This window comes from Vicugna pacos, chromosome 24, assembly GCF_048564905.1.
Source record: "Vicugna pacos chromosome 24, VicPac4, whole genome shotgun sequence".
Taxonomy (NCBI): domain Eukaryota; kingdom Metazoa; phylum Chordata; class Mammalia; order Artiodactyla; family Camelidae; genus Vicugna; species Vicugna pacos.
This window is the reverse complement of record NC_133010.1, coordinates 28,126,171-28,141,619: the sequence shown is the minus strand read 5'-3', so window position 1 is coordinate 28,141,619 and position 15,449 is coordinate 28,126,171. Positions and strand designations below refer to the sequence as shown.

At 55.4% G+C, this 15,449-nt stretch overlaps 1 protein-coding gene across 14 annotated transcripts in view; it reads right to left on the bottom strand.

Moving 5' to 3' along the window:
• Window positions 1-15,449, bottom strand: part of LDLRAD4 (low density lipoprotein receptor class A domain containing 4) — a 127,687-nt gene that overhangs the window by 36,038 nt on the left and 76,200 nt on the right. The gene's annotated exons all lie outside the window — the stretch shown is intronic.

Below are 15,449 nucleotides of genomic sequence, written 5' to 3'. Positions count from 1 at the left end.
CAGCAACAAAAGCTAGACACTCCGTAGCCTGCTGTCTTCTAGCTCATTTCAAGTGAAAACAGTAACACGGTATCAACGATTATCTAACACTGCATTCCACAGTCAGAGGATGGCACGACGTTTCATCAGAAGCAATCCAGCAGTAACTCCCAGAAACAGAAAGAGGAGAGAAGGAGAAGAAGGGGTGGGGAGGCCGGCTACCCTCCCCGCAGCCGGGCCCAGCTGTGTCCCAAATTGGCCCAGGAAGGCAGCACTCCAGCAACAGGACTCAACTGTCACTCTTTCCTCTTCCAGATCACAGGTAAAAGATAACTCACCTGAAGTTCACACGCGATTCAGATTTCCTCACTTTTCACCTAACGTCTTTCCCTGCCCCAGGATCCATCCAGGGACCACATTACCTTCAGTCACCGTGTCTCCCTAGGCTCCTCTGGGCTGCGACAGTTCCCCAGCCTTCACTCGTAGCTGGAGATCTTCGCAGTTTTGCAGCGGACTGGTCAGGGGTTTTGCTGAATTCTCCCAGACTGAGATTTGTCTGACTTTCCCCGACATGATCAGACTGCAGTTATGGGACTGGGCAGAGGAAGACCACAAAGGCCAAGTGTCACTTTGTCACACTGTGTCAAGAGTCCACACTGTCGGAGACCTGCCACTGCCGCTGTCCCCGTGCTCACCTGGCCCAGGTGCTGTCAGGGGCCTGCACTGTGAGGTTCCTCTGCCCACCCCCCATCTGTTTGAAAGGCAGACATTACGCACAACCCGGAACTGAGGAGTGAGGAGCTATATTCCCCGTCCTTAGGGGTGGAATATGGACATAAATTACTGATTACCTTTTTAAAATATGCAGAGATGGAAATTACTCATTAAAATATTATTTTTAATGGTCAAGGTACCAAAATTTAAATTCTGCCTTAATGTTCCTGAACATCCATTTTCCCTGAAGGAAATACTGATATTAAAATAAAGGGCAACAGTTCACTGTAGCAGAAAATTACGTAGATCATTTCAAAGTGTCTCTGGTGTCCAGACATTCCGCTCACCCCCTTTCCAAAGCAGACCTGACCGTATAACGGTGAAATACTAACAGAAAAGGCCGTGTCTAAAGCTGTATTTGAAACTAAATATGTGACACTAAATGCTTTGCACTACCAAACATACAACTATTTTACTTAACGTAAGTGGGTTTCCTGACTTATAAAAACACGTGAAACAAACAATCTGCTGCATTCTCAGTTATATACCTACTGGGTCCTAATTCTCAATTCTGGCCATAATTTGTAATGTTTTCATATGGGAATTATGTTTTTAAGTTCAAATAGCTGATGGTGAGCAAACAGCTGGAACACTAAGTGTCTGCAGTGGCTGCACAGCCGGCGAGCCGCTGGTCAGCCTGCTGGGTTAGTAACCACTTACGTATGGAGCTCCTGCTGTGTGCCCAGCGAAGGGCCAGAGGAAAATGAGGCGATTGTATTCTCTGTTAAAGCACAAGACAGGCCACGGGACAATGGACCAACTGCCAGCAACCTGACCAGAACAGCGAGCAGGAGCGAGACACAGAGGGGGACAGACGGGCAGACGCGCAAGCAGAGTCTCAGACGGTGAGGCCTACTCAGCTCTCTGCCATGTCAAGGGCCACAACAGTGACCGACTGCAGCCCCCAGGTCATGTGCCACATGCGGGTATGGTCAGGGCCACCAGGACCGAGCCGTGGTGTGGCTCTTGCATGAAGCACAGGTGCCCGCGAGCAGCAGGCGTGGACGCCGGCCACAGGCTCACAGCGCAGGCACCGAGGACAAAGACCCACTCAGCCCGGCTCCCAGGCCAGGCACCCTGCTCCTGGCACCGCTCAGGAGCACAGCGTTCCAGCCTCAGAAGATGGAAAAGACTGACGTTCAAATCACGCAAATACTTAGTTTCGAAGAAACCAATTCTCTTAATTTAAGATTTTTCTAAGTCTAGATCTGTGGTGAGGGTAGTCCGCAGACAGGCTCTGAGGGTGTCCTTCCTAAAACCTCGTCTCGCATCTTCAGACGCTGCTCTGTCACCACAGCCAGCGTGCAGATGCCCAAGTGAAGCTCCACAAACCCATGCCTTCGGCAGTGTGCAGACAAGGTCATGAACGCTCCAGTGTACGAGCATTCAGCATGCACAGAACAGCAGACCTTTGTTTGTGTACAAAACACTGGTGTTGCTCGTGACACTGAGCAAAGCACCAGCTGTGAGCCCTTCACTTCCTTCCGTCTGTTCCGCACCCACAAACAATTCTAACTCTGTCCCAGGCCTGCAGGGATTTAGACTCAACTGGAATGTCACATTTACTAAAAACAGATAAAGCAAGATACTAACCTTTTATCTTTTAAAATTCTCCCCCGAGAATATATTAGGAACAGGTGAAGTCTTAACTAATCCACACAACACAGTGAACAAACAAGCCTGACGTCTGATCCTCCACTCCCACCAGGCTGTCAGCACCAGCCCTGCCCGGGCCCCACTCCGCATCTGCACGGCGGCGCCGTGGAAGACCCTGCGCTGTGCCTGAGTCGGGGCAGCGGAGGGGCAGCGGCAGCACCCACAGAAACAGGAAGCTCCTCTGGGCAGCCCCACTTCCCCCCGACCCGGTGCGGTGCCGGCCTCCCGCACACACAGCCCTCTCCCCACAGGGAGGCTGTCCCCATCTTCTCCATCCATCCTGAGCCCCTCCCACTGTCTGAGTGTCAGGACAACTCCAGGCGGATGTGGAGAACCATGTGGATCAATGGCTTCTTCAAATGGACGGACACTGGCAGTGACGAGAGCCTCAGGGCTCCACGCAGAAGCAGCAGCCCCTCGGGGTACCTTGGGCACATCGTTACCAGGCTGGACTCTGTTTGGGGGCCCAGAGTTTTGGTTCATCTGACAGGGAGGCCCACCTGACTCAGACATCTGTTTCATTACACAAGCTGAACTCTGTAAAAGGAGGGAGGAAGGAATGGACTACTTGCTGAGTGCCCATCACACAATGGACACCGTGCCAGGGGATTTACTCAGTTAGCTCCCACAGCATTTCCATGAAGTCAGTTCATTATCTCCACGTACAGATCAGGAAACTGAGGTTAAAAGAAACGAAGTTAACCCTTTCAAGGGCACGTACTCAGTGACCACGGATACCCTGGAGTCTGTGGGAACAGGTGGGTCCGCGTCACAGTGGGAATACACGCAGCTCACAGGTGGCCCCCTGAGCGACACGGTGTGGAGAGCGTGGGCCACCTACACACGCGCTTTCCGCAGCAAACACACGCGACCACAGAGGCGGCTGCCTGAGTCCACGGACGCAGAGCCTTGGACGCTGAGGGCCGGCTCTAAGTCACACATGGACTTCTGACCGCGTGCAAGGTCGGCGCCCCAACCCCGCACTGTCCAAGGGTTAACCCGTACACCGTAATCTGTGCCTGGAGCAGGTGTCTCTGGGACGGCCCACCCATCCTCTGTCACCCCCGCTGCCGGCACTTGTCCAGAGAGACACGTTAGGGGCCTTATAGCTGGAAAGCCTTCGCTACTTTCTGCTCAGAATCCTCTGTCTGTCATTTCTCCAAGCTCTGGCGTTCAATCCGAATCTCCATCAGCCAGACAAGTAAACTCCCTGAAACGCTGCCAGCTTAAAAGGACAGGTGAGAACCTTCTGCCCTCACTTGGTCTGACAGGTGTTTCATAAATGACCTCTCAGGTGCTGCAGTGAAATCACAGCCCAGCACAGCTCCGGGGACCCTGGCATTTTCCACTTGGCAGGGAAGCTACTGCGGCTCAGACAGGGCGCTGCACGCTCCCTCCCGGGCAGGACGGCGGGGGTGCGGGGGCCGGGCCCACCCCTGGGCCACTCCTCCAGCAATGGGGGCCCGGCCCCCCCGCAGCCCCAGGGAACATCGGAGGCTCCTCACGTTTGAACTTTCCCCAGTGAAAGAAGGGAAGGAAGATCGTAATTTAATTACGTCTTAACCACTTAATAGAAAAGAGGTTCGCAAAGGAGAAAAGCCGCCCACCCACAGGAAGCCTGCACTGAGCCGGCAGCTACAAGATGGCAGGGTCTCAGAAGAGTCTGGATGAAGAAAATACACCACATGAATTCCGGGACCTTCTGGTGAGGAAACACTTCCCCAGAGGACTGACCTGCGGACTGTGAGGGGGGAGCCCTGCGGTGACACCACCCAGTGTGTTTCTCTGGTTAGGGTCAGGGCCAAATTCCTGACCCTCCAACACAGAGAAGACCCCTCTGTCTGCCCAATTTAACCCCCAAACAGACTGCAGGAGCAGCAGGCAAGCGGACCCCAAGCAAAGGCCGCCCACCCGCACGGAGGAGGGAACTGCTCGGGCAAGGGGAGACGCGGGCAGTGCGTGGCAGCTCCTGCCACCCAAGGGGACTGAGACACATCATTACACTGCTTTACTCAGAAGCAGCCACCGGGCCAGGGGCTGTGCTGTCACACTGGCCCTGCGGGACAGGCATGAAGTGATTCGTCCAGCCACGTGGCAGAGCTGCCCTACACAGCCAGCCGTGCTCTGGCAGAAGGACGGCGCCTCTTACGAGGATGGAGTTTCCCAACAAGAACCCGTCACAATCAGCCACCACAAGTAACGGGTATCTCTGTGGGAACGCGGGCCCTGGATGGCAAACCAACAGCCAGACCACAGCTCACACCCAGCCTCTCGCTGAAGACAGGTGTGCCTCGTGCAAGGCTTCCTCGCCTCAAGGACACCACTGCTCACTTAAAGACGCCGGACAGTCTTCCTTCTGCACGGCCTGCCCTTTCTCATCTCCTGCTGATGTGCAGTGTGCAAGGCCCCAGGACAAAACAAAATCCACTTGACAGCAGGCCTCACTCACAACATGCGGGCTCAGCGTCTGGGCCCCAAGCACACCCGCCTACCGCCTGCGGTCCTTCGGGTATACTGAGCAGCTTAGACTGAACCCAGAGTCTCCTCCACAGCCAGGAAGTCCTCTGACCTCCCCTCTTTCTGCTCCGTGGCTGTGCCCTAGACTGATAATCAAAGCAGGAAAATACAGACCTCAAAGAGTCTCAGTCCCCACATAGAGTCCTGAAGGCGTTCTCCCTCAAGAGGGAGCCCACGTGGAGCCTCTGTCGCAGGACACTTCAGCCAACTGCCTGCAGAGAAGAGGCCACACAGGACAGAAGTGGGGCTGGAGCCCAGAGCTCTGCGGCTCCCAGCGACACCATCTGTGACAGTGCCTTGGGCCAGCTTCCACATAACTGAGGAAGAACACATGCAGCAAACCTTGCTTTAAAGAACCTCCCGTGTTATCAACCTCCACTTTCCAGTATATAAACTGTGAACATCCATCACACCATCATTTCAAAGTGGCCACAGGTGAACCCAAGAGACTGGATTCACGCACAGTCCAAACTTAAAATCTCCCATGACACCCTGGGCCCCTCAGGCCCGTGTCAATATGAGCAATGGTCCTGACTAACACAGCAAATTCCGCCGTGCCCTTCACTCGCGAGCATTTCTTCCCCCAAATTCTTCCCGGGACAACAGATAACTGCTGTGCCCACAGACCACGACCACCGTCTGGGAGCGGGGTCCCCACGCGGCCCCATGTGTCTGACGGGAACATAGCTCAGCCTGTGGGACGATGCCCAGCCCAGTGGTGCTCCCTGACCGCGGGGCTCTCCAAGGACGCGGGGAAGCCAGAGCCGCCGAAACAGGCAGGTCACCTGCACAGGCTCAGCCCCAGCAACCGCCCCATGGGCAGCCCCGCCTGGTGTCAAGCGTGGGGGCTTCATCAGTCGCGGCCCAGGCCGGCTGACAGCACGAGGGGCCTGGGCCGCAGAGCCTGGCTCCCTCCGCCCCCGGCAGAAGTGTCCTCGTCTTCTCCCCTGCGTGTTTGCCTTCCATAAAAAGCCAGTAAGGAAGTAAGAATTTAGCACAAGATGAGAATGCCATTCCCTGTGCTGCACAGTGGACACTTGCTGCTTACCTACACGTGACCGAAGCATGCTGCACACCAGACACTGACACTATACAGTAACCCGACTATACGTCAATAAAAAACAGAAAGTAAAAATTTAAAAAAAAAGAATTTACCAGGCAGCCATACTGTGTATCTGTGAGCTTAGCACTTACAGTGCTAACAATTTTTTAATGATTTGATGGCTGGAATGAACTTGGTATCCAAAGATTTGGTAATACTCAGGCCAATATTTAGCATTCAGTTGTGGGTGTGCAAATACATTAGTATTACTTAAATCCAAGTTAAGAGCATTTTAGAAGAAAATTGTCTCAAAATGCACTTTGACACAGTCCTAAGAGCTTGTTAACAATCAGGGCCAACAGAGAGGCTATTTAGCTCTAAGAAGGAATTTCAGGAGATGTGACACCAACTGATAAAACTATGCCACTTAGTAGGCGTGCAAAACCTACGTGAAATGAAACTGGGTCAAGATCCAAAGAAAACAAAAAGCAAGCTGGTCCCTGGAGCAGATGGAGCGGTTTCCATACCCTATTTATTTATCTAGAAAGCGGACAAAATGAGTATTTGGTACTTTAGTGACGGTTCAAAGCGTTCTCAATGTTTTCAGTATTATCCAAAGATTTTACTTTCTAATCCAGATTTTTCTATTGTGCTGACCCAGAACTTCTGCACTAATTTTCAAGAGATTTGAGGCCAGTGAAATAAAAGGATGTGAAGCGTTACGTTTCCTTGGGGCAGAATTACCAAAAACACATAATTAGTACACTTTCAAATGTTTCAAAATATTATTTTGTTGCTAAAAATCTTGAAATAAAACCTCCTTCCTCCTAGAATGGGCCTTGTGCTTATCATGAATGAAAACAAACCAAAATGAAACAAGAAGCCTGTGTCATTCACTGGTCCCTGACTGTCACAGAGTGAGAAGCCACGTGTGCCTGAGAGTGGGGACGTCTGCTCGCGGGCACACTCTGCACTTCCCCTCTCAACTCCTTTTCCAGGTCTGCGTGTGTTAACACCTGCCCACCAGCTGGCAGACCTTTTCACAATGTGCCCTTCAAGATACAAAAACACAGCCGTCTGAAGACAATGACAACACTCTGGAGGGCCGGAGAGAGAGAGAAAGGAATGAGGGAGAGACCAAGGCAGACAAAAAGACAGGCTCAGAGACACGGCTCCCAGTCAGGGCCCCGGCCACGGGGCCGGCCAGGCAGGCCCACGCCACTCCTCACTCTGCAGACCTGCTGAGCATCGAACCGGCTGTCTGCCCAGGCGCATGAGGTAACGTCTAGGTCTGCTGCCAAAACCCTTCCCACTGGCAGGACATGTCGGGTAAATATTTCTACCACGGGAGACCACATTCGCCTGCCGCCACCACCGCCAGCTTTACTGCGTTAATATTAATACCTGGCCATCCTGCCTGTGTGAGACTGAAGATGGGAACCACGTCGGCAGGTGTGGGGGGAGAAGAGACAGCCTCCCACTCGCACATCCAGCTCCCTGACCAGGCAGGGGCAGCACCGACCTCCTGCAACCCCCACCAACAGAGTCCAGGCTGCAGCCGCCTCTCCTGGGACCACTACCCAAAACGCCGGGCTGCCTGCACTTCTCTCAGGGAGAGGCAAGGTGCCTGGTGCCTGCTTCAAGCTGCCTGGGGAGCTGGAGTATCTGGAAATGTGGTGGACTGCCAGGTTTCTCCTCCCTTCTAAAAAACATTTCTAAGTTTGCTGCACCATCCATTTTTGAGGACCTGTTTTCAGGGCCTCACAAATGATGGGCAGCAGGGCTGCTCTGGAAGCGCTGTCCGTGGTGACACCAACAACACACGCTCACGCTGCAGCGGATCATCCCACAGGGGCAGTTACAGAACCGCTCCAGAGCGCTCAGTTACACACTCCTATGTGCTACTGGATGAGGCCTCTGACATCAGGCCTTACTCCATGAACAAGACAGGACTGTTGCTCCAGGAGTCAGCACCTGAGTGTCCAACCTCACCGGGTTCACGGAGGACCACCCTCGAGGCACAGACTGTCACCAACTGAGCTCCGCTCACCAGAGAGCTGCATCATTGGTAGGGGGTGAGGGCAGGAAAGCATGAGGCCGAGGCCAAGTCTTCCCTCAAGGCTCGCAAGGGCGGTGCTGGCGTGACTCACAGGGCCGAGCACCTGGGATGGACTCTCTCCCTCTGCATCCGCCTCTGACTCCTACGTCATGCAGGGAGGGGAGCAAGGAGGCCACTGCTTGATGCACCGAGCAAGCGAGGGGAAACGGCTTGGTCTGGGCCATCTGGCCAGGCAGTTGCTAAGACCATGTGCACAGTGGTTCCTAAATTTTTTTTTTTTAAAGATCAAACCATCCTCCATAAAGAAAGGGTTTCCATTACTCCTAAAGTGTCCACATTTCCACGTTGTGACACGTCTACAACAGAGATGTGCTTCTGAACAGGAACCCAGCCTTCCCTCGAGTCAGGGTGGCAATCCTGTCTGGCACAGACAACACCTGGCAACTGCTCGGCAGTAAACACACCATTTCATGTCCTTCACTGGACGAGTGTGTTCAGGTGCAGGAGGGAAGCACCCCCCACCCTCACAGCACACGGAACAGACGTCGGCACACCTGGTGGTCCCCGCACGTAGGCCCCCCTCCCCCACATGCATGGGCTCTGAGGACAGTCCAGCCAGGGGCCAACACCCTTTGGGACCAAGGCCACACCTATCAGCAGAGGGCGGAAAGTTCTCTTTTCACTTTAAACATTCCTCTTTTTCCTTTCTGGAAAACACAGAAAACTTCCCCTAGAGACTTGAACAAACCGTAAGACGAGGTAAGGCATAAGAGGGTATGGGGCTGTCATTTTTTAAATTGTTTTAAGTGTGACACGCATATAGAAAAGCACACGTATCAGAAGTCATGGTTTTCAGAAACTGAACCCAACCATGGAAATTTTTAACCTGGATTGTAATATTTTGAAGTGAAAATCTCACAAAAGGATACACGAAGTGAAAACATGTTTAATTTTGATGTAGTTAACCTGCTGTCATTTCAAATAATCGAACCCCCGACTCTGACGGCACCGCCTCACGGTCAGCACAGGCCCCAGGCCCCAAGGGCGCCCCATACTCCAGCCCTGGGCAAGCTGGCGCTCTGCTTCTACTCATTTCCAGGTGGAGGTGGGGAGAATGAAGACCTCCGAAGACTTGCAGGTGCGCCCCCGCCAGCGGCCCACTGTGAGCGGGGATCCCTGCAGGGAGAAGAGCTCGCTCACAACCACGTGCCCCACAGGAACCTGTGTTTGGTGTCTGGACGAGACAATGGTGCGGTAGCAGCAGCCTGGGCTGCCCCCTGCAAAGCCTCACCAGCCTGCGGCAATGTGAGCTGGGGATCGCAGGGCCCCCTCCGCAGCACCCCGTCCCGCCCCCTCCTGCAGGCCCCGGTCCTCCTCCTGGAGCTCGGTGTCCACCACTCCCACCTTCCCTTCCTGCAGCCACGGCAGCCCCCTCCCCTCCCTGGACCCCTCCCTGGGAACCGGCCTTCCTCGCCTGGGCAGCAGGCCCTCCCCTGCAGGCACTCCCTGCACATCACCCCGCGCTCTCCCCTCCCCTGCAGACCCGCAAAGGCCACGCTCAGGCCACAGCTCCACATCACTTCCTCAGGGAAGCCTCTCCTGACCCTCCACCAGGCACAGGGCAGGCATTTAGCAAGTATCTGCCAAATGAAGGAATGAATGATGATGTCAGGACAAAACCAGGCTGCACGGGGGGGGGGGGGGCAGGGATGGCTCGGCTCGTCCCTTCATGTCCCCTAAGAAATCACGCCCCTGCTGGGGCACAAGCTGGGTGTCCAACCTCAGCCTCAGCTGCAGAAACCTTGCTCCCGGGTCTGAGCATGTCCAGAAGCAGCCACGGCTGAGGGTCTCCTCGGAGACCCTCTCCTGGTCTGCACGTCTTCAGCCAGGCCACTCCCCAAGCAGGCGAGCTCACTCCCACGCAGCCCAGGACGGCGCCTGCGTGCTTGCGTCAGGACCTGGCAGGTGGGGGGTAGGGGGTCTGCACCTCAGCCCAGCCTCTCCTCTCTGTGCTGGGATGACCACACTCCCCACCTCAGCAGGGAGCCCCTCCAGGCCTCTCCATCCCTCTCCTGACGTGCTTTCAGGTGCCTTTTTTTATTTAAACATAATCTTAACAATTATGGGTGCATAAGACTCTCCAAAGCCTGTGCAAAGCATCCCTGTCACCTTTCTGACTGTCTCACGTGGTGACAGCGAGTTCACCTTGAGGCCACCGACCCTGCAGAGAAGGTTCCTTCCTGTGACTCCTCCTCTGGTCCCTGCCTTTCCCCGTCACTTCCCACCCTGACAGTCAGCATGGGGACATCATGCAGTGGAGAGGAAACTGCCCTAAAGAGACAGGAAGCGTCCACGCCAGGGACCTGCCAAGGATGACTCCTGGGACCCTGACCAGTCACTTCACTCTCTGGGTTTAGGTCCCCGCCTAGAAAGCAGAGTTCAGAGCTGCGTGGTCTCTGAGGATCTCACAACATAACTGTTCTATGCCACGGTCTCACTCTCTTACTCAGAAACCTTCCATGACTTCTTCTGGGATAGAGAATAGAAACATCAGGCCAGGCACCCCTGGCTCTTGGCAATCCCAGTCTACCTGTCCAGGGCTGCTCCTCACAACCAGGCCTTGCCTCCAAGCGAGCTAGCCCATCACGACCCCTCCACTCAGCTGTTCCCCCATGTGCTCCCGGCCCTCCTGCCAGGCTGCTCAGGAGAGGGCGCTCCCCAGGACCCCCTCCCACAGTGAGGCCTGCTTTGAGCACCTGCTGGAAGACACTGTCTGCAGTCCCAAACTCTGGCACCAGGGAACCCGCCTAATCTCTACAGATTTTCTCAGGGCCCTGGCTCAACACCCGACAGGGACCACATCCTGTCTACCTGCGCCCACCCACCTCCCACCCCCTGGGTTCTCTGGCCCTGTGCCCCTCACACTCTCAACACTCATGAAATGCTCTGTGAAATACACCCCAGAGGGATGTGCTGTTGCCATTCAGGGCCCCCATCCCCACAAGTAAGCAAGCTAAGCACATCTGCCCCAGAGTGCTCTCCAGCCTCCTATCCAGACATCTTCTTCCAACAACTGAAAACTGACCAGTCCTGGTACCTCGTTTTTCTGGAAGGAGCTACTACACTGGCCATCAGCCCTGTCATTTCCAGGTTAAAATGTCCCAACATTAGAACAAACACGGCTCCTGCGGACACGTCGGGCTGTAGGTGCCCTGGTACATCTGAGACGGAGGCCCTCTCCCTCTTTTAAGGTCAGACTGGCATTCAGGAACTTGAGTTCACACCAAGCCCCCTCCCCTAGGAGCAGAGAACACCCGACATTTCTGTTTTCCAAGCACACATAACAGGAAGGGGGGCATTTTCCCTGGTTGTCCCTCTGTGGACACTATGTCAAGTCACAGACACAGAGCTGAATCAAGCCACAGAAGGTATGTAACTGACCTGGCCTGGCTCATCCCCCTCCCTCCACGTCCAATGTGGACAGGCTCCCAAGACCGTAGGGGAAGGGGCCAGAGGTTTAGCTCAAGTTCCTTTGTCTCCCACTTTCTAGAGCAATGAAATGAAGGAAGCCCAGAACCCCACTGAAGAGACAGAAAGGTGAGAGGCAGCGTGCCCCGGTGTCCCTTCAAGAACAGGTGTGCCCACGTGAGGGTGGGGCCTCCTCGCCAAGAGGGGACCGCAGGGCACTGCTGCAGCCGAGGCACGCGCACGCCCACAGGTCAGCCTGGGAAATCGCGGGAGCCTGATGACATAGAGGATGTCCTGCTCCTCTGACAACAGGAGAACAGAACCAAGAGGTGTCGGGGCTTCCCCAGACGCCCAGAGCTGTCGGGGTAAGTGGGCATAGCACCCTGATGCTGCGAGGGGCACCCCCTGCAGTCTATCCAAAGTGGGTGAGCGTCCACCCCACGTGTCACAGTCGGATGGGGACAGCGGGCAGAGTTCGGGGAAGGAAGACACCTTCCTGAAGGCCCGCTATGCCCTCGGGACGACCCGGAAGGTACTTCCGAGAAAAGCATTCTGGGAGGAGGCCCAGCTCTCAGACACATGGTCTCTTCCTTCCGTGGGGACTGTGCACCCTGAGAAGAGTTTTCATCTTTGACTTCCTTTTCCTTCTGGGAAGGCAGAGGCAACGACCATCTGCTTTCCCTCTGCCGTTAGCTCTTAGGATATAACAAGCGATGACTGCTAAATTCAGGTTGTTGGGAGTTTTTTCCCAAATTAAAAGCCCTGGTTGGCATCTCCAGTGAGACGGAACTACGAGGGCTCGGCAGCCAGCCGTTAACTCCTCAGGAGGCCCGGCCCGCGGGGGTCCCTCCACCTCTGCAGCATGCACAGCCCTGCGATGGCTGAACGTCAGCCTTACTGCTGCAGTTACTGGAGGACGGTCCCCTCCCAGCTGTGCTGCAGACCTTCGGGGCCAAATACAAGGCTACTGACAAGGCCAGCAAGGAGGCCGGCCCGGCTGAGCTGAGTCTGCTGGTCCGGGTGGGGCCCCCCCACCATAACTTCACCCTAAGAGTACCCCACGCACACAGACACACACGCACTGAGACTGTGAGTCTGCACAAGCAGGGACCTGCTGCTGATTCCATAATCGCACCCCGGGCACTGAGGAACACGGGTGAAATGAGCACCAGGACGCCCCCTGCGAGCTTCCTCCTCGTCTCCCGCGGCACCACCACGATGCAGGTGAGGAGACCAGCCTGGGCCAGTCCTTGGAGGTTCACACGAAAAGACAGCCAGCCAGGGCAGTCTCTCCAACCCCGTCCTAAGCAAAGGCTGAACCAGGAACAAGCAGTCGGGACGAACGGTCTCTGCCTTGGCCACGGCAGCACCGGCAGAACCCACTGGGCGGTGCTCAAGGCGGCCCGGGCTCCCAGTCAGCAACCACCTCGAGGACACGCCTCTTCTCCGAATGACACGCCCGCATCCTCACAGCAACAGCACCATCAACACACCTCTCCCTCACTCCTCCCTAAAGCCTAGCATCACGTTTGCAGGAAAACTCATCAGAGACAGAGCCCACCCCTGCATCCAGCCTCCCCCAGGAAGCAGGTGGGCATCGATTTCTGTCTGATGGCGGGAGTGCTTGCCCAGACCCTCCTGGCTACTCAAGCCGCGTCTCGTGTGTGTCCTCGGGGGCCAGGGCTCTGCTCGGGCAGGGACTGTCTAGACAGTATTCATGACCCATCTGTCTGGCAGGCCCAGTGGATGGCAGACTCTATTAGGACTGAAACGGTCTCCCCCCTCCTCCTCCCGTCCACTCTCCCTTTGCAAAGCAGGAACCTGACTCCGAAAATCACTATCACTGTTGCAACTCTCAAAATAGCACTGCCAGACTTTCATTAACATCCATGCTAGACTACTAAATGTTTCAAGAAGTGGGTAAATTTCATCTCAAGTGGGACAGCTCCCTACACACGAAAGCAGTAACAGAATCAAAATGTAAATCTGAGAGGCTGTTTTTATCCACGTAAATTTAGTGTCACAGCGGGAGGAAGTGGAGCCCACCCAAGGTTTACTGAAACTCCCTCCCTCTGTTTATCTGAAAAGGCAACACTGCCTTTCAAGACCTGTGAGATTTTAACTGATCAGAAAGCCATCCGGGAGAAACAAAGGTACAGATCAAGGGGCGGGCAGGTGGGGAGGGGCCCCTGGCAGGATGGTGGGGAGGGGGCGGCATGTGCCCCTCCAAGGCTCACCAAGGCTCACCCCACAGAGTGCCGGGAAGCGGCCACAATGACCCCTGACTCCCCCTCCCCTCATCGAGATTAGATGCCATCTTGGGTCATTTTCACACAAACCTGTAACTCTTACGCCATGGATACTTTTTTCTTTTCTAAGCTGGAAAAGGGGTGGGGAGCTCTGTCGAAAGAACACATGCTGCTGTGCAGAACAGCCTGGTCTGCGGTGAGCAGTCTCTACTACGGCCTTGACTGAGGCAGGCAGAGCCCGCGAGGGGAGCCCCCACCCACCCTGCCTGGGGGCAGCACAACATGCGGCGTGCGCGCCTACCCTACCCGCCCTGCTGCAGCGCTGAAGGCGCGTGGAGGTGCCCCGCGTGCTGACGCCAGCTCCAGCGGGGATTCTGGGGTCTCAGGCTCTCAGCAGGGAAGGCCAGCAGCAGCAGAGGCCCCCACGTCCACTGGGTCCCTCGAGGACCGACCCCCGAGTTGTGCCAACAGCGCACAGTCAGGCCAGAACTCAGCACCCAGTCTGTCAGCAGAGGAGACCCGAAGGAACTCAACAACGCCAGCCGCCCTGGTGTGCTGCGGCTCCTGGGTGACAGTTTAGAATCTACATGAAAGTCCAGGATGAAACCAAGATTATCATCAGCTTTCCATCAATTAAAACCTGTCCTATAGACAAGCGCCCTCGGAGCACTCACGTCTGCGGGCCTAGCGACAACAGACTGGTTTGTCTGGTCTCCACCCCAAACCCTACAAACCGCTGAAAACTGATGAGTAAATCCTTGCCTTACTCAAAACACATCACGGAAAAGACACAAAAAAACAAACACTTAGAGCAAAAACAAAACCACGGCCTGAGTACAGTTCCTCACCCCAAGGTCATCTAGCAGGGTGACCCGCACGCATTACTCCACCTCTCTGGGCACTGTCTCCAGGCTCAGAAGGGCCCTCTGCACCACCAGTCCCGGAGAAAGGAGCCGCGCTGCCGCCCGCCCCGGACAGTGATGACGGCGGGGCTTCTCCCAGCGCCACCTCCCTGCCACTATCCACGGGGCCCCTGCCAGGAAACAAGAACAGGTACTACGGAAGACGAGACCAGGCCAGACCGGGGCAGCTGAAGGAGTCTGACACGTGCTGTGCGGCAGAGAGCAGCACTGTGGCAACACGACGTCTTCTGGGTCTGGTGACAATGCTTGTTGTGGAAGAGAGTATCTTTCTGAGGAAATGCACATGCAAGTAATTTCAGGCAAAGACACACAGGACCCGAAACTTACTCTGAACAGGTTCAGAGGAAATTAAAACATCAATACAGAGACACCGCGATTTCAAGAAGGATTATATTTGTAACTTTATTCTACACATCTAGAGGTCAGCTTTAAAGTCCAAGAAATACTGATGAGAAAGGGAGGCAGGCAGGAAGGGACAGGCTCAGCGCGCAGGAGGGCGGCAGAGGCGGGCGAGGAGAGGAGAGGCCGCCCCTGGGCAGAGGCCAGGGTGCTCCCCTACTTCTCATACAGAGCCTCAGGCCCGTGTGAGCTCGCACGGGGCCCAAGTCTCCCCGGAGTCCGTCTCAGAGGTGCTGCTGCCGCTCAGCCCAGAGAAGACCCGGGACAGACACTGCCCTCACGTGGGTCTCCTCCTTCTGAGACCCCGACTCAGCCTCACTGACTGCGGTGCCAGCAGGACTCCTGCAGCCCTGTACAGGCAAGGGCACCGAGCTGCCGGCAGA